Genomic DNA, 17,874 nt, shown 5'->3' on the forward strand with positions numbered 1-17,874 from the left:
GCACTTTCACAGCATCATCTTTCAGGACCTGGAACAGCTCAACTGGAATTCCATCACCTCCACTAGCTTTGTTCGTAGTGATGCTTTCTAAGGCCCACTTGACTTCACATTCCAGGATGTCTGGCTCTAGGTCAGTGATCACAACATCGTGATTATCTGGGTCATGAAGATCTTTTTTGTACAGTTCTTCTGTGCGTTCTTGCCATGTCTTCTTAATATCTTCTGCTTCTGTTAGGTCCATACCATTTCTGTCCTTTATCGAGCCCATCTTTGCATGAAATGTTCCTTTGGTATCTCTGACTTTCTTGAGGAGATCCCTAGTCTTTCCCATTCTGTTGTTTTCCTCTATTTCTTTGCATTGATCGCTGAAGAAGACTTTCTTATCTCTTCTTGCTATTCTTTGGAACTCTGCATTCAGATGTTTATATCTTTCCTTTTCTCCTTTGCTTTTTGCCTCTCTTCTTTTCACAGCTATTTGTAAGGCCTCCCCAGACAGCCCTGAGTTACTGCCTTGGGAACAGGAGTACCCCTCACCTTGACCTTTATCAGGATGCAGAGGCATGCAGCCGGGGGCAAGGGAGCATTACCCGCTCTTTCTTTTAAAAGGCCAATGTGTGTGTATTTGAATTGTGGACGTCATTTGTATTACGTGGCTTAAGTCCAGTTAGTAAATGAACGCATGTTAACATGGAGGAGCTAGGGCGAGCAGGACTTGCCGTCACCTAGCAGCTCTGCTGCCCTGTGCTGGGCCCTGGCTTGTTGTTCGGTGCTCAGTTGCGTCTGACTCTTTGCAGGATGCACAGTGACATGGCTATCGCAGATCCTTCCGGGAAATCTTCTAATATCATCAGACCCCTTTTTTTTTCAGCACAGACAGGTATATTTACCCCTGTACCTCTCCTGAGCTGTTCCCTGACTGGTAGCTCAGGTGAGGTTCCTCAAGTGCTTCAGGCCTACTTAAAATCCTGTGGTTGCTATTGGCCAATCCATCTGTGAACAGCAGGGAGTCTGTCATAAAAGGGTGCCATGCTTAAGAGTCTTTTGAAAGCCCCAGCTTGATTATAAGCTCACAGGGCAGTCCGCACAGGTGGGTGACAGGAAGTGGCTCTGGTACATCTGTGAGCCCCCCAGTGCACATGACGTGTGTTCCCACCTGGGCGGCCTGGCTGCGAGGATTCTGCTCCTTGCACACAACAGAGCCGAATGGAGCATGATCAGTGCCATGAACACACACGACTGTCTGAGCGCGAGAGAAAACCGCCGGCCTTCAGGTGAGCAAGAAGAGACGTTTGTCATCCCTCTAGGTATTTAGAAAAGACTCTTCTACCAAAGCAATTCCAGAAAGCTTTGTGATTCAGGTGGCCACACAGGCTCCTCACTTCCCAAGGTCCTGACTCCCCACTACTCCTGGGGCACTGGTCCCCAGGCACTAACAAGTGTCCCCTAGTCACAGCCACCAGCCCAGCAGGTTCTTTTTGCCTCCAGGTAAAGTTCTCAAGAAGCCCGTAAAGGCTTCCCAGCTCTGAGTAAAGTCCACAGCCCTGCAGTCCTCTGTGTCAGCTCTGTCGCCCACCTCTCTCGCCCCCGCTGTCTGCTCCAGCCTTTGCTCTCGCCATGCTCCCCTCGGATGATGCCGCCTCGTCTTCAGGTCCCACCTACTCACAGTTTCAACCGCCTCCCTTCCCCTGACTTGATATCCCCGTTCCCTGCTTCGGTATGTTTCCGTATCATTTCTTTTTTTTAAATTTAAATTTATTTTAATTGGAGGCTAATTACAATATTGTATTGGTTTTGCCACACATCAACATGAATCCTCCATGGGGGTACACGTGTTGCCTATCCTGAACCCCCCTCCCACCCCGTACCATCCCTCTGGGTCATCCCAGTGCACCAGCCCGAGCATCCTGTATCGAACTTGGTAACAATCTATTACCTTGTCATATGAAACTATTTGTCCATTTTTTTTAACCTATAAAAATGGTGGTTTCATGCTGCTCAACCTGATACTTCACTTATTTTGACTGTTAATCCATCTCCATTCTAAACTAAGCTCCAGAAGGGCAGGACATCTGATTTACTACTAGAAAGCCAGGGTTCAGAACGGTGCCTGCCACAGAGTAGACTCTTAATAAAACGTTATTAATGTCAGGGCAGCTTGTTCTGCAATAGAGTTTTTCTGAACCACAGTGCCCTGGAGGAGAAACAGTAACGTAACTCTGGCAGATGCCAGTCAACAAGAATGAACCACCCCACCAGGAAAAGAGATGCAGCCTCTTGGTGGGTTGGCTTCCCCTGTCACACTGCCCGTCTGAGGCCTGTGAACCCCAGGGGCTAGAAGTAGACATGTGCCTCAGAGTCCACATGAACTTGATGATACCAGCTACGGAGACAGAATGGGCACATCAGACCACAGGCAAGACACGCTGTAAGACATACACCAAGTCTGTGGCAAATGTGGCGTGGCTCCCCTCATCTGCGTTTGGAGTGCCCCAGGGACCGCTGGCGAGGTGTGCTCTGGACTGAGTTTCATATAAGAGCCACGCAGACACTGGTCTCTCCCTTGGAAGTATTAAAGCAGCAGCTCCTGCAGCGAGGCCAGCCCGTCCCTGGGGCCTTTCCATCCCCTTGCTTTTTACTACATCAACCTTCAGCGTGTGCATGGGTTTGGAGGGTGACAGAGAAAACAGACTAGGCCAGCGGGCATCTGCTTTTCTTCTGACTGGCCTCTCTTCCTGGGGCCCGGCTGACCTGCAGCAGGCCCAGCTGGGAGGGGGAGGAAAGGCATCGAGGATGCTGCTGGACAACTGCTCAAGACAGCAGCCATGGCTCCAGGAAACCTGGCAGTGGAGAGGGCTGGTAGCCCCTGCGGCAGCTCCACTCGGGGGGGTGGCACCCAAGTAGGTACGATTCTCCCCAGCCTTGAGAGATACCCTCCCCCTTGCAGCCCGTCTTTTCTCTAACAGCCTCAGTTCCTTGTGCCAGGAAGACTAGAAGGTGCCAGCATATGCTCACCATGGGGTCACTGGAGGGTGATTCAGCCTTATCTGGGGAAGAAAGACATTAACGGAAGTGATGGCCAGTCACTTGGACTGCCTTGCAGATGCTACCCCAGCCCAAGTTAGAGACAGTCCTGACAGTTTACTGAAGCCCACCATAGGATGCTGGTTGTCATGGGTACCAGCAGTCACAATGCAACATCCACTGTGTCCCTGTGGCATTTTAGTAAGAGTTTCCCTGGCCTGGAAGGAGCTTTCAGACTCAACCTGGACACCCAGCAGTTCTAGCCTGCTACAGAGAAATCTTAGTCTGTAGGTGACATACACACACGGCTCTGGTTTAACTCAAATAATTAGACTCCATGAGCTCTAAAAAGAGAGGGTGGGAGCTGGGTCTCCTGGCTGAGTTTCCAGTGCCTAAAACAAAGAAGGTGCTAAAAAAGAAAATGAATGAAGCACGCTGGGAAAAGTAAAGCCGTAGTCTTCCTGATCAACAGCACTGACTATGATTAGACCAGCCACAAAATTATGTATCTGAGGGAATTTTCTTAATGCTGCCCTGAAATCAAATAATATGTTACCAAATATAAGTGTCAATCAAATCCCTTAGGTAGGCGGGGAGCCTCCATAATCCTGCCAAGCCCCCAATTTTGGAAAGACCAGCAGCTGCTGAATACAATAAAATAATAATGTTTTACTTGGTCTGAAGATGGCCACCTCCAGCTTTAAGAGTAGGGGATGCTATTGAAACGGGGGAGCCGAGTCTGCACCGCCGCTCACAGCCGGTGAGGGAAGCGTGGGGAAGGCTGTGCAGTGACCTCCCAGTCTCCCTGCTGTGTCGGTGCCAGCCCTCCTGCGGCTCTGTCACGGGCCCACCACCTGCTTGCCGAGGGACGGACTCCAGGCGGCCTGCCTTTTGTGGGTCGCCCACTGCCTGTCCAGAAGGAGGCCCTCTTCCCTGGCCCACCAAGGGAGAACTAGCACTAACGCACTCGTTACTCTGCGGAACAGCAAGCGCGTCTTTGGCCATCATATTCCTGTTTCCTCCTCAGACAGGCTTCCAGACTAAACAGTAAAGACCGACTAGACCTCAGTTGGCAAAGAAAAATTTCTAAGGACAGGAAGGAAAGACGGCCGTCTGTTACGGCTACCGGCAGTCTGGAGAAGCCCCCAGGAAATGATGCCCACTCAGCCAGCACTAGGTTGTAACGTGCTCATTCTAAAGCTGTGAAATATCCTAGGATCTCTGGAGAGCTCACAGCAGACAGGGCCTAGCAGACATAGCATCATTCAATAGATGTGGGCTCCAACTAGGTCATCCTGGGGCGTGCCCACTCCCCAAGCAAGGGGTGTCACTCATGCTGACCCCTTGGGCATTCATCCACCTGGAAATACCCCCCACTCCCCGCGTCCCGGCTCACGTGTTACCTGTGTGACATCTGTCGCCACTGCTGCCAGAATGTTATTCTCTGTGTTCCCACTGCCGTGTACACCCTTCTTCAGCTCGTCAGTGTGTTACTTTTGTGTATTTATTCAGCTCAATGTACTGAGCTGCCTAGTAAGTAGCAGGCTTTATCCTCAGCCCTGGGACAGAGTAATGCCCTAGCAGGACTCTGAACCCCTTGAGGGCAGAAAGGCTGGCTCCTTCTGGATTTCTACCACAATTTTATCTCTGCATTTACCATAAACCTCTGATGCATGTGTCACAGTTAACTTTGGGTAACAGAGGTCAAGAGTTCAACTTATTTCTGGCTTTCAAACAGCCACTGACTCATTTAAGAACCTAGCAGGAAACCATCTAACTATCAAACATTCATTTCGCATTCAACACAGCTAAAAAAAAAAAAAAAAACCAAAACCCCACCTGGTGACGTTTATCCCTACCAGGTCTACCCTGTGACTCAAACTGAATGCTGGTCTGTTGAGCGAGCGTCTCTCACTGGGCACATTGCCAGGAGGCAACCCCTGCCCCTTCACCTCATGCCCAGGCGGGCATCTCTATAACAAGACGAATCAGACAGGAGAATGACCAGCTCCCGGCATCCCAACTCCACTCTGGGACACATCTCAGAGAGCATTCCAGGCTCACTGGGAGTGACAGCTTCAGTCCACAAGTTCTGACAACGTTGGATTAAAGGAAAACCAAGGTGGGAAGGCCTGCTGACTTCCCCTTCTCGGTTCCTCCTCACCTTTCCAGTCTCTGAACACTGGAGGGCCCAAGGCCTGGTCTTCATCCTCTACATTCTCCTTGCTGATCACACTTGATCCCACAGCTTTAGGTACTGCCTCTGGGCTGACATCTCCTGAACCCTGATCTTAACTTTAGCTCCAGAGTTGCATATCCAACTGCCCACTTGATCTCCACTTGGATGTCTAACAAGATACTTGAGAACTATGTCCAAACCTAACTCTTGATTCCTGTTCCCCACTTCAAAACCCGGTCTTTGTCCCATGGGCTTCATCTCAGTAAACGGGAGTCCCATTCCAGAGCTGCTGAGGTAAAAAATCTTCGGATCATCTCTGACACCTGCCCTTCTCCTCGAGCCCACTTTCCTCCACTGGCAGAGCCTGCTGGCCTTCATTCTAGCTGTTCCTTGGCCAGGAGAGCGCTGCTTCTTGACTGCCCATATGGCTAACTCCTGCATCTCCTTAAAGGTCTTGGGTTGAATCTCTTCTCACTGAATCCTGCCCTGAGACCCTATTTAATACTGCAGTTTACCCCCGCCCCCCGTCACCCCAGCACACCCAGCCTGTCTTGCCCTGGCTTTTTGTTCGTTCCTTCCATAGCACCCGTCATTTTTTAACATACTATATAATTATTTGTTTGTTGTCTGTCACCAGCAGCTTGAATGTAAAGCCCATGAGGACAGAGAACTTGGTGCAGTTTATTCTTTATGTGTCCCAACTGCCTGGAGCAATGTCTGACATGTAATAGGCATTCAGTAAATATTTGTTGGATGAATGAAAAGATAGAGTGCTGTGATGTAGATTTGTTACATTTTAAAATGAAGCCATTTTAAGTTCTTGCCATGCTTTTAAAATGGTTGCAGGAAAAGCTTCATTCAATAACATGAATCCTAGGGGTTGGCAATTCTGGCTAACAGCACACCAGCCACATGTACTAATGAAACACGTGGAGGGACCAAATCATGAGACTGCACGTGCTGAAAATCTCCTTTCTGGCTACAAAAAAATAGATCTCTATTGGGAGATCCCATAAAAAAAAAGCAATAAATCAATTAAGTGTGATAAGTCTTCAGTAATCTAGATCATTTAGCCTCAAAACTCTGAAACTGTTACCAACTATGCTTGGCTGCAGCCACGACCTGTACAGATGCGCTGAGGCTGACTGTGGGCACCGCCCAGGGTGCCAGCAGGGAGCAGAGGAGCAGCGCAGGGGTAAACCCGGAGAAGTTCGGCAAGATGGCAGGTGGCGGTGGGGGACGAGGGGAGACGAGGAGGGCGGGGGACCACGCAGCTTGCAGAAGCAATAAGGTAGTGTCCAGCAGCGTGAGCCCAGAGAATGGAGAGGCCAACAGAAAGTGCTGGCACCGAAGGCGGGAAGGTAGACTTGCTGACGGCCCAGGAGGACACCCACTCCGGCCCTGAGGGTGGTGTCACAGGTCAACCTCCAATGGAGTCGGGGGAGGCAGCTGGGGAAGGGAGGAGATGATGCCCTGCTCCTGCGAGGAATAACACATGTACTTATGTGGCTCTAAGTCTGCGACCACCATGCGGCCCAACAGTTGACATACAGAGTGACACACGACAGCCCTAGGCCTGCTAGTTAACAGTTAACATTGGTCTGTATGCTTACCTCTCCTTTCTGTCTAACTTCCCATTTTTTCCAAAGTCATCTTCCATGCTGACAGCTGGAAGTCATTTTGGCAGTCGCTAATAGCTATCTGAAAGTCACCCACTGTTGTTAGCTGGGGATCTTTTCACTTGCATAACACCCCAAGGCACACTGTCCGGTACTAAGGCTGCTTGGAGGAGCGCACCGTGTCAGACCATCCGGTTCCCCACCCACCGAGTCTGCCATCTAGCTCTTCTCTTCCCAGAGATGACCACCTGAAACGGTCTGCTCCTCATGTGCAGGGACTCTGCAGACACCCCGCAGTCATGTCTCCACAGTCACCAAGGCAAGGCTGAACTAGGTCCCTTACACTCTGTTTTAAAAGAGGCAGCTCAATTTCGTGGGTAAAATGTTTAAATGGTTAACCATCTACCTGGACAACGAAAGTAAAAAACAGGACTCTTCCTGTGACATAACATGCATTTGTCCCATAAAAGAAGAGCACTGGTCCCAAGTCTCCTGGATGCCTCCAAGTACAAACTTTTGGCTGAGATGAACTCCCGCTGGAGCATAAACCGGAGAGCAGGGAGGAGTGTATTCTGCTCCCTGGCTTCTGTCTCCACGTCCCCTTCAAACTCACACTCAGTGCCCGTGACACAGCCCCTTTCTCACACTATGCTGCTGACCAGCTTCACAGGTCATCTGTGATTCCCATTTCCTTTATAGTCTTCTCATATTTGGAAGAACCTTTTGGAAAGATCTGCTATGGTAAAAATGGTAGATTCCAAACAAAGATGACATGGAGTTGAAGCTGTAAACACCCTCCCTCTATTTTCCACATTTGCAACTAATACTTTAAAGGTGGAGCTTTATACAGGTGATTAGAACCCCTTAAAGATTGGAATGGTAACTGTTAGAGTAACTGTGAAAGAAAGTGAAGTGAAAGTGAAGTCGCTCAGTTGTGTCTGACTCTTTGTGACCCCATGGACTGTAGCCTACCAGGCTTCTGTGTCCATGGGATTTTCCAGGCAAGAGTACCACAGTGGGCTGACATTTCCTTCTCCAGGGGATCTTCCCGACCCAGGGATTGAACCCGGGTCTCCCGCATTGCAGGCAGACGCTTTACCCTCTGAGCCACCAGGGAAGCTATGCAACTGTGTTGCCACCGTAGTGACTATGGCAGCAGTTAATACTCACTGAGCAGTACAAAGTGCCAGGCACCAGCTGAGCCCATTACAATATAACTCCTTTAGTCCTTGAGAGAATCTGGGAAGGTTGGTACTATTAATCTCATCATCTGACAGATGAGGAAACCAAGGCACAGAGGGATTAAATAAGGTTACACTGCTAATCAATGGTGGAGCTGGGACTCAGATCCAGGCGGCAGGGCTCCGTGGCCCACTCCGGAGCCATCACCCTCAGCCGCTGCTTTACTGCGAACCCTGTCCAACTGAGGAGGGGAGGTTGCTGAATCCTCAAAAGCCGGCTTGCTTACACCCATGAAACATTCAGGAGCACATGACAAGCACTTATCAAGTGGAAACACCACAGGCCTGCTGTCTAGGGCTGACGGGGAGGGGAAGGCTTGCCTCGTGTCAGGCTGGCTGACCTGACAACCCTACAGCAAGACGGCAACAAGATAAAGGATGTCCATCCACTCCTTGTCTTACACTGCAGTCTGAGTGTCATCAGCCTCCTTATTGCAATATAGATGCCACCTTGGAATGGCTGTCATTGGCCAAAAAATAACACAAAACACTTCTAGAAAGAAAACCTATGAAAAGGTCAAAGCAGCACGGTGTTCACTATGATGCCCTCTCCTGCAGAATCTGTGTGAGCAGAAAAGTGGAAATAAAGCACAAAACCCATCAGACGAGAGGGAGAAAACGGAAGCTGTATAAACGGAAGCTGTATAGCCTGCTTACATTTCAGTCTTCGCTCTTAGAGTCTGTGTGCTTGGGAGCTATCTGAAACTGCACATCCATCTAGAACACTAATGCCATCCACATAGTGATCCACAAAAAACCACGTCCTATGAGCCTTCCAGCAGAGACACTCAGCTGATTAGACAAAGCCGAGCACCAAGAGTGTGCTCAGACAGCCTCCAAATGACATCCTTGCTTGTGCATCTCCCCTCCTCCAAGTAGCCCTTCTTAATTCACAGAACAGAGCTGAGGAGCTCTGGCTTGACCCCCTAACCCTGAACCCTCGCACCACTACCTACCTACACGCAGCAGGTTCAGTTAATCCTGTGTTAACAAGAGACCTGCTTTGTCCCAGTGTCTGCATTCAAGGAGTGCTGCTCTCAATCTAACGCATCAGGCTTTCATTCGAAGTCTTGCTTACGACAACTACAGACACCGGGACAGGCCCCCCGGGCTCGGCCGCCCAAGGAGAACTCAGGTCCTTGCCTCCCAGCCCCAGCACTAAGCTAGCGGTGCTACACCGGCCTGCGTGACTTCTCCAGGTGCCCGGACACTGTCCTCCGCACCAAAATGCCCCTTAGCCATTCAGAGCCAGAGCTCTCCAAGCAGCATTCACACACTGGTGTGATACAACAAAGCGTTAGCCATCCCACCAATCGAGGCCTTCTGCCTGTGAATGCCCCTTGGGTGAGTCTCGACTTTGGAAATCACATTGCCCACTAAGGCTTTTCAATTTTTCAATGACAATTTATTCTGTAAAGCCCAAACAGAACTTGGTCTTAGTGACAGCCAGCTCTGAAATGATTCTTACTGGTTCTTTGGATGATGACCGCATTAATGACTATTTATGCTCTAGCTGTCTAGGAGGGCAGAGTTCATGCTAGGATTGAGACTTAGCAGCATTTACTACAACCTTTACTCTTTCAAAATCCCAAGAAACTCATGGTTTCTAGCACAGATTAGTGAACACAGAACAGACTCTGTTTCTGTCAGTGAACAACAGTTATTGAGCATCTAGTGTGTATGTACCCAGGCCTCATTCCTTGCTCATATTCTAGAAGAGTCGTTCCCACACTTTAGGACTTCGGACAGTAACACAAGAGCCATAAAAGTTACTGGGAGTCAGTATTTCTCTGTTGCGAACATAAAGACACTAAAAATACCACTATCTCCTCTTATTATCATTTCACGAAAAAAGGCATTTTAACAAGAAAGGGTAAAGGATGCAACCTAAGAATAAAGGACAGGTCTTTAAGTTGAACACATATAGCACTATGAAATCTTACAACACCATCCTCAGTTTTCTCTTTTTTGTTGATGACTAGCCTGGAGAATCCCAGGGACAGGGGAGCCTGGTGGGCTGCCGTCTGTGGGGTCGCACAGAGTCGGACACGACTGAAGCGACTTGGCAGCAGCAGCAGAAAGTAAAAACTGTCACTTGCCATCTGCCTCTACAAGGATGAAGTCACGACCACGGCAGCTGCTAACTTCAACACCCTCTGACAAGAGTTCAGGGTGCAGGTTGGGAACGAAGCACTCTGTGATATTTTCAGGAGATTTGATGGGCCCCAATTCCTGTATCCCTTATCTAGAAAAGCAGTAAATTCACTAACAGAGACATCTGCTCCCTATGACTAGTAGTGACCTTCACCAGATGAGCAGCAACCTTGTGCAAAAATGTGTGCTGGCCCGCACACAGCCCACTGCACCAAAATCACGAATGCTGACCTTCCCCTGCCTCTGTGGAGCAGTTCCTCAGAGCTCTCTGAGGTGCTGTCTCCTAGGCTATAGCCCTCATTTTACCGCAAATAAGCTTAATTCACACTGTGCATTGTTTTTATTTTTTTTAATTGACAAAACCTTAGCAGAGTGGACTGGCATTTGTTCCAAGGCAGTGAGAGGCTGCGAGGGTGTGTGTCTGTGTGTGTGTAGCTGTGTGTGTTTGAGAAAGAGAGAGGCAGGTCTGAGTTAGGATGGGGACACCTCTCTGAAAAGCCCGATTGTTGACTGCACAAATAAAAAGGTAGAGTGTAAAGAGGCTCTGAATTCCATCGCTTTGGCATTCAGAATATAAACCTGTTTTCACTGCATCTCATTTTAAAGTTTCAAGACTGGACCCAACTTTGACATTTAATAACTCTGCTCTGAAGGCCAGATCAGAAATAAGAGGTCAGAGGGTTCACTAGTAATGAAATGGGTTTTCAGCTGATAACCACAGTGTCTTAGAGTAGATGATACCTACATGTTATTTTAGTATATGATCAATAACGTTAGAGGCTTTTAACCAACAAGATTTTCTGATGGGAAGGAGAGAACAATTGAAGGATCGGATGTCAGTAATTTTTTACTTAAAGCTTCTGTTAATGCTTACACCATCTCCCTGGAGGAGTCTAGTAGGGCACTTGTTTTCTACTAAAAACACTTCCATGGAATTATAATTGGCAAGAAAAATATTCTTCTAGGGTCGGGGGTGGAGAACGGATGACAGAGCAATAAAGAGAATTCTCTGGAAGACAATCAGAGCATAGTTGTCATAAAAAGACCTTGCAGCCAAGCCCCCCGCAGAGGAAGTTTCTTCTATAATTACTCAAAATTAATGACCATCAGTTAAGAGTTGTCAAATGCCCCTATGTGGTGAAATATGTGGTGAAATAAATATGTGGTGAAACAATCCATGAGAAAGATGCAGTTTCTCCCACACTGAAGCCTCCCTAAGCCGCCTTCAGCAATGATTCACGCTTATATGCAAATTACTTCATTGGTAGTTTCTAAAGCCTTAACTTTTACTGTTAAAATGCAGCCCAGCAAAGTAATTTACTGAGATTATTCCTTCCCATGAGTTAGTGATAATATTTTACCTTGCATTCCAAGTGAGGTGTTTCCTAAACTGTGTCTATGTAACTGGAAGAACTTCATAAAATATTTCTTGATAAATTATTCATCCAACATGTAGGATTAGAAACAGCTACTATTTGACTATAACCAAAATACACTTATAACTTAAAATAAGCTGCCACAAAAAATAAAATGCAGTTTATAGCAGAATACAAGAGACTATAAAAATGTAGTTATTGAGCTCTGAAATTTTCAGGACAGTAAGTAAATTTCTTGTCTACTAAAGATTCTGGGGGTCCAGATAATGTTAAATAATCCCTGCAACCAAGCAGGTGCTATCTTTTCAACACTAGGGCCCTGATGTTGGTCTCTAAACCCTGAACACATATAGCCACTAAGTATTTTGGTTTGAAGTTTTTAATATTGAATTGTTTCTCAATGTGTGTGGTTTAGGTTTCATCTGTACTAGGAGCTATCTTTGAAAAAAAAAAAAAAAAAGATTGTGGATTGTGGGCCAGTTAGTAAAACCACTGGGAAGCCTCTATACAACATCCAAACTCATAACTGTGCTGTGCCTGAGCACAGAGAAGTCTTCAGAGGAGATGCAGATTACTTCTGCAGTGACATCAGACCTTAGAACATCACCACTGTTGCATCAAGCTTTTAGAACAGTGCCTGAACCACTTGTGTAAATATTCAGAGTCATACTTAAGTGATGATTTGTTACTGGAATTGGAACACAGATCGCCATAGCTCACAAGATTATTTGTCCACAATTAAGTGGTTACCATAGCAAAATACTTCATTTGCGTATCAACTGCATATTCTATCTGAATTTTAAGAGAGTTTGCGATTTTCTTCTAGCGTTCCCAACTGATTCTTCAAATTAATACCTGTTTGGTCCACTTGCTCTTAGGCAGTAGTTTTTCCTCTAATGATACAGTTGAACGCTTTTCTTCCCTTTATATGTGATGATATTTTTTGTTTGCTTTTCTAGGGTACAGCTTCTGAAGCAATGACTCTCTAATATGGCTTGGGAGCAGAGAAACTCAAGAAATTGTAGACCTGAGTCTAGAGGTCTTTGTATTTAGCAGGCATTTAATAAAAGATCCTTGAATTGAAATTTAATTCCGGCCTGTCCTTTAACATTTTAACATTTCCTCAAGGTGGGTGAATCATTACATGTGGTCCTCTTAAAATGACTCAGATATAGAAGGGTTAGACCCCACTTCCGGTGGAGGCATTCTGACTGGAGAGCCAGCAATTCAGAGCCTCCTTTTGACAGCCAGATCTACTGGGGCCTCGTTCTCAGGAGGAGAAGCAGGGGATGCTCCCTTGACTTCCTTCATGCCTTTTCTGTGATGATGTCTTAAAGTCAGGCAGTCAAGGTCACACTACCTTCTCGGAGAAAAGCAGGTGAAAAGCGGCTTTGAAGACAGTCAGGGATCTCTTCCCCTCTTCCCAAGCCCTTGTTCTTATCTCTCTCCTCGCCAGTGACTGACTTGGTCTCTGGGAGTGAACAGGTAGGGCAGGGCATACATCAGAATGGATGCTGCAGTCAGGTTGAGTCATGGGTATCTTCCTGATGCTAAGGTTAGCGTTCACCCTGTGAAAAACCGCAGTGAGAATGCCAAGCCCCGGACAGCAATCACGGCATATCTCATATGACAACCCCAGCCTCCTCACGCAGGCCGGACTACACCAAAGCCACTCTCCAATCAGCACGGACAAAACCCGCCGCTTGTCTTCTGAGATGCTTCTTTTACTCCTTTCCCATCTTTTTTTATATTGTCCTCCTTCCCCCTCAGTCATGGCTCACCTCCAAGGAAACTGAACCCGCGCAGCAGGCCCGGAGCTCCCACGGCAGGGAGCGATGCCCGCGTGTACGGTCCCACAGCCAGCCATCCAGCCGGACGGGTGGGCAGCTTGCTGGGGCCATCCTGCTGGGCTGAAATGGGTGCAGGCAGAGGGCTACAGGGACTGCAAAGCGGGAGAGCCAACAAGACACGAAGCAGCAGAGAGCCTGTGAAGGGAACCTGAAGCCAGCAGGCAGCCTGGCCGGCAGCTCCTGAGCTCGTCACGCCTTGTAGCCACCCCAGGGGAGCAGCCCAGGCTGGGGCCAGCGGGCCTGCTCCTGAGATCATCGTCGTGGCTCCATCCCAAACCTGAGTCACTGGGGATTCCACGGGCTGCTAAGAGGGCCCTACGTGTATTTCCAAACCCACACTGCTTGATGCGGTCATGGAAAACTTGGATCTTTGCATTCTACGCTTTTGCTGTGGACCACATCCAGGTCACAGCCTAAGGAAGGCAGCTGGCGAAAACGACCCTGCTGGCCGATTCCCCAGCTTTTGTAATGAATCCCAGAGGGCTACAAACTGACGTGTGCTGGTGGCTCTGCCAAGTTCCAGGCGAGCCCTCACCCAGTGAAGACCAAGCAGCCTATGATTTATCCTGCAAGGGGAGCCTGAGAAGCCTCCTGCAGCCAGGGCTCAATGGCTAGAAGCTGCCTCCAGAAAGGAAAGGAAGGAGGAGAATGTTCGTGTCAGGGGAAGAGGAGTGAGAGGAGGAAGTTCTGTGTTGTCCTATCAATTCAGCTTCCAGAAACCGGCCCGAGGACACCAGAGGCACATGAGAGTCACAGGGCTGCTCTGGGCTCTTCAGTCCCCAAACAGGCGGCCTACGAAGGGCCAGGGAATGACTCGAGACGATGCAGTCACACTGGGTTTCAACAGAACAAGGCCAATTCTAAAGACACCTCTACTTCTTAGAATGCAGCAATTGTTAAGCAACACAAAAAAACATACTAAAAACCTGCCAAGAAAGCATAAATACTTTTATAATCATCATGTAGCTACCACTTATTATTTACCATGTGCCAAACACTGTGCTTAAAAGCCTTTCTCATATATGATCTAATTTAATCCTCAACCCTGAGATAGGTACTACTATTAAATCCATTTTCCAAGTGAGAAAACCGGTCAGCATTTCACAGACACTTCAAGGTGAGGTCAGGGCTGATCCAGGGCCAGGTGAGGCTTGAGCTCCAACTGCTGTGGAGAGAAAGCTCTGAACAGCCAGGGCATTTGTGCATGAGCGTTTTGGAAGTGTCGGTTAGGTGCCACCACGAGGTGAGGCCATAAGGGCAAATCCTGCCATCTGGATTAGCTTAATAGTCAATAGCTTTTTTTTTTTTAAAGTAACTCAGATTTTGAGATTTTTCACTGAGGTATATTCTTTTACACCCAACTTCTAAAATCAAAATACTAAGATTTTGATGACTTATGTTACACTCTGAACAGTGACAGCTATACAAGCCTGTGGCCTTTAAGACTAGGCATAGTAAAGGAATACATTGTTGTCGTTCAGTTGCTCAGTTGTGTCCAACTCTTTGCGACCCCATGGACTGCAACATGCTAGGCTTCCCTGTCCTTTAGTATCTCCCAGAGTTTGCTCAAACTCATGTCCATTGAGTCGGTGATGCCATCCAACCATCTCATCCTCTGCCACCCCCTTCTCCTCCTGCCTTCAATCTTTCCCAGCATCAGGGCCTTTCCAATGAGTCAGCTCTTTGCATCACATGGCCAGATTATTGGAGGTTCAGCATCAGTCCTCCCACTGAATATTCAGGGTTGATTTCCTTTAGGATTGACTGGTTTGCTCTCCTAATATATGATAGCATATAATTTTTCACCCAGTTACATTTTACAAAAAAAAATGTCCTTTTTGCCAAAATGCAAGTTGTAAGGACAAACACAGGCTGAGTATATTTCTAGAGAATCCTTTGGTTGCTCTGGCACCAGCCTCCTCTCTCACCATTGGTTTCAATGTTGAATAGATGCAGGGTTGAGAGAGGGTGTGTAGGGAGAGGCGAGAGCGATGCTCACAGCTGTAGCAAGTCCTTGGCTGAGGCTGGGGCCTGACCAAATCTCCTTACAGACCGGCCAAGAGGACAGAAAGCCAGTGGGCTGCTTCAGGCACTCGGGGGCAACTCTCTGAGCCACAGATTCAAGGGCCACATCTGCCATTGACGTTGGCTTGCACTGCCTGGTGGGGACCTCTTATTAGAGGAGAAAGAGCCCACTGGAAATCCCTAACAGATGTGGCCCCCGCCCACCACGAGGGAGCTGGCTGACCAGCAAACGTTCGATTCATCTTTCCCCTGATTTCTTCTCAGAGGGGTGCTGCTGGGCTGGGTGGTGAAGAGAAACCCCTTTTCTTAGCCTTAGCTCAGTGGTCCCTAGAGAGGCAGGACCTAACTGTACAGGAATCTTTGCCTTCAGCCAATTTTTAGCAATTTCAGGCATTCTGAGATGCCACATGTGTGCATGGGGAACATGAGTGAAAGAAATGAGGGGCAAGCTTTTAGAAAACCAAGACTTCTGCAAGACAGGTGACCGACAGACCAGTATCTTGGGTTGGTACTCCCTTCTCCCCAGCCATTCTTCCTAGAGGCCTGATACGGAGGGAAAGAGAAACTTCAAGAATAACTCATTGGAGTGTATGAATAATACCTAAAATATGTACTCATCTCTGTGCCAAAATGAACACTCTTGCCATTTATGTGAAATAGCAAACAAGAGCACCAAAAGATGTGGTGGAGTACTCCACATTCCTAGAGACTAAAGTTCACTGGAATAACACCTTATTAAAAACTGCAGGTAAACAGTCTTTGAGACTGAAGGATATCTATAATCTGCAAAGTGATGGTGACGGTACATCCCAAGATGTCCCACCCTACTATAAATGGCTATCCCTTGGCTGAAAGGCAGTGAGTTTCTCAGGATGAAACACATTCCTAGGGATGACAAACCAGAAGCCTTATCTGCATACCAGCATATTGATATAACTCATAATAAAGTCATGAAGTCACAGGAGATGAGCAAATTCACCATAGTCACGCAAACTGAGCAGAAACAACTCTCTGGCCAACGGGGGCTCTTCAACAGGATTATTAATTTGTGTAAATTGGCTTCCCTTCATCTACGTGTTTATTTTGAGTTTTCAAAAAGCTTTGGTAGCACTTTGGTAACACTCCTCAGCAAAAGTTTTAAGACACACACACACTTGCACACCCCTGAGGCCCTGTGTGCCTTGGGGAATAAAGTAGGGACATTTCTCTGACAAGAAAAAGATGATCCATTATGGAAACCGAGCTTACTGAACATTTTTGGAAGGTGAAACGCCAAGCCGAAGGGGATGAATGTCAGATTTGAGAAGTCAATCAAAAGGAGGACAGTGAGTTTCACAGAAGCAAAACTCCAAGATCAGATCGTATTTGCCAATCTCTTGATCTTTAAGAGGAGGAATGCCAACATCCAGAGAAGTGGGTGCATTTATCTTGAGTAAAAGTGCAAGTCAGTAGCAAAGCTGAAAATCAGAATCCTGGCCTCCCAAATTCCCTGAGTGCCTATGAGTGCCTGGGTCTCTCATGGTAGGCTGGTCCTGGCAGAGAGAGAGACGGGGGTCCTGAGATCGGCCATGAGTGTATCCCCCACACAAAAGCACAGGAGTGTGGTGCAGGTCCTCTGTCATTCCTCCGGGCCCACTCCCCTCTCCCCAGCATGCACACACAGGGCTCCCTAAGCTCTGGGCAAGGACAACACCTTATCAGCTGGGTTTGGGGAAAAACTGTTGTTGGACCCGTTTGTTTGGAAGCTGGCCCTGCTGAGCTCGAGTTCGCCATAAAGCAGGGGAGAGCTGCTTCCTTCGGGGTCTGCTTCTTCACAGGCCTCACGCCAGGCCCAGGGCTTATCTGCACCGTCTGCAGCCCTGGCTCACAGCTGCGGGATGCGCCCTTCAGTGACAGGTGGGGGTGGCCTGCTGTTTCTCCCGTCAGACTTCAGATTAAGAAATACTTTGGTTGCAGTGTTTAAAAAGTGGATTTTCCCCCTGAGAACCAAAGCAAGCATCTATTCCTCTGCTTCCTGAGGATGTCTCCAAACTCTGGGGTGTGGGGGTTGTGTGTCTGCCACCCAGAACAAGTCCCTTGAGTGTGGACAGACTGATAACCCTCTTGGTTCCAGATCCACTTTTTAACCCCGCATGGGACAGTCTGTGGAAATGCTGGTGGCCATGGAAGTCGTCTTGGCGCTCATAGCCTCCCCTCTGGGAGCTCTGTAAGGCGCTCATACTTCTCTTTCCACCCACTTCTAACAAGCTCATTAGTGAGAAACTCCCAGAAAGTGGGAGAGTTAGTTTGTAATTTCTGATCCGAGTGCACAGAACATTCTGTCAGGCTCCAGGAGACAGTCAGTTTAAACCAGAACAGTTATTAAACACAGAGCAGCGGATACTAATTCCCTCCTGGCCCGCGACCTCC

General features: G+C 48.0%; 2 protein-coding genes across 3 annotated transcripts in view; one reads left to right on the forward strand and one right to left on the reverse strand.

Annotated features, from left to right (window-relative positions):
- Positions 1–14,959, forward strand: part of SCAMP1 (secretory carrier membrane protein 1) — a gene marked incomplete at its 5' end in the record, with an annotated part of 155,581 nt that extends 140,622 nt beyond the window's left edge. The window contains one exon of the mRNA XM_010847641.1: positions 12,550–14,959. The remainder of the gene's footprint in view (positions 1–12,549) is intronic.
- The window catches only part of LHFPL2 (lipoma HMGIC fusion partner-like 2), a 174,827-nt gene that overhangs the window by 7,749 nt on the left and 149,204 nt on the right, over positions 1–17,874 (reverse strand). The window lies entirely within an intron of this gene.

The sequence above is a fragment of the Bison bison genome, unplaced genomic scaffold (genome assembly GCF_000754665.1).
Source record: "Bison bison bison isolate TAMUID 2011002044 unplaced genomic scaffold, Bison_UMD1.0 scf7180017864252, whole genome shotgun sequence".
In the NCBI taxonomy this organism is placed as follows: Eukaryota; Metazoa; Chordata; class Mammalia; order Artiodactyla; family Bovidae; genus Bison; species Bison bison.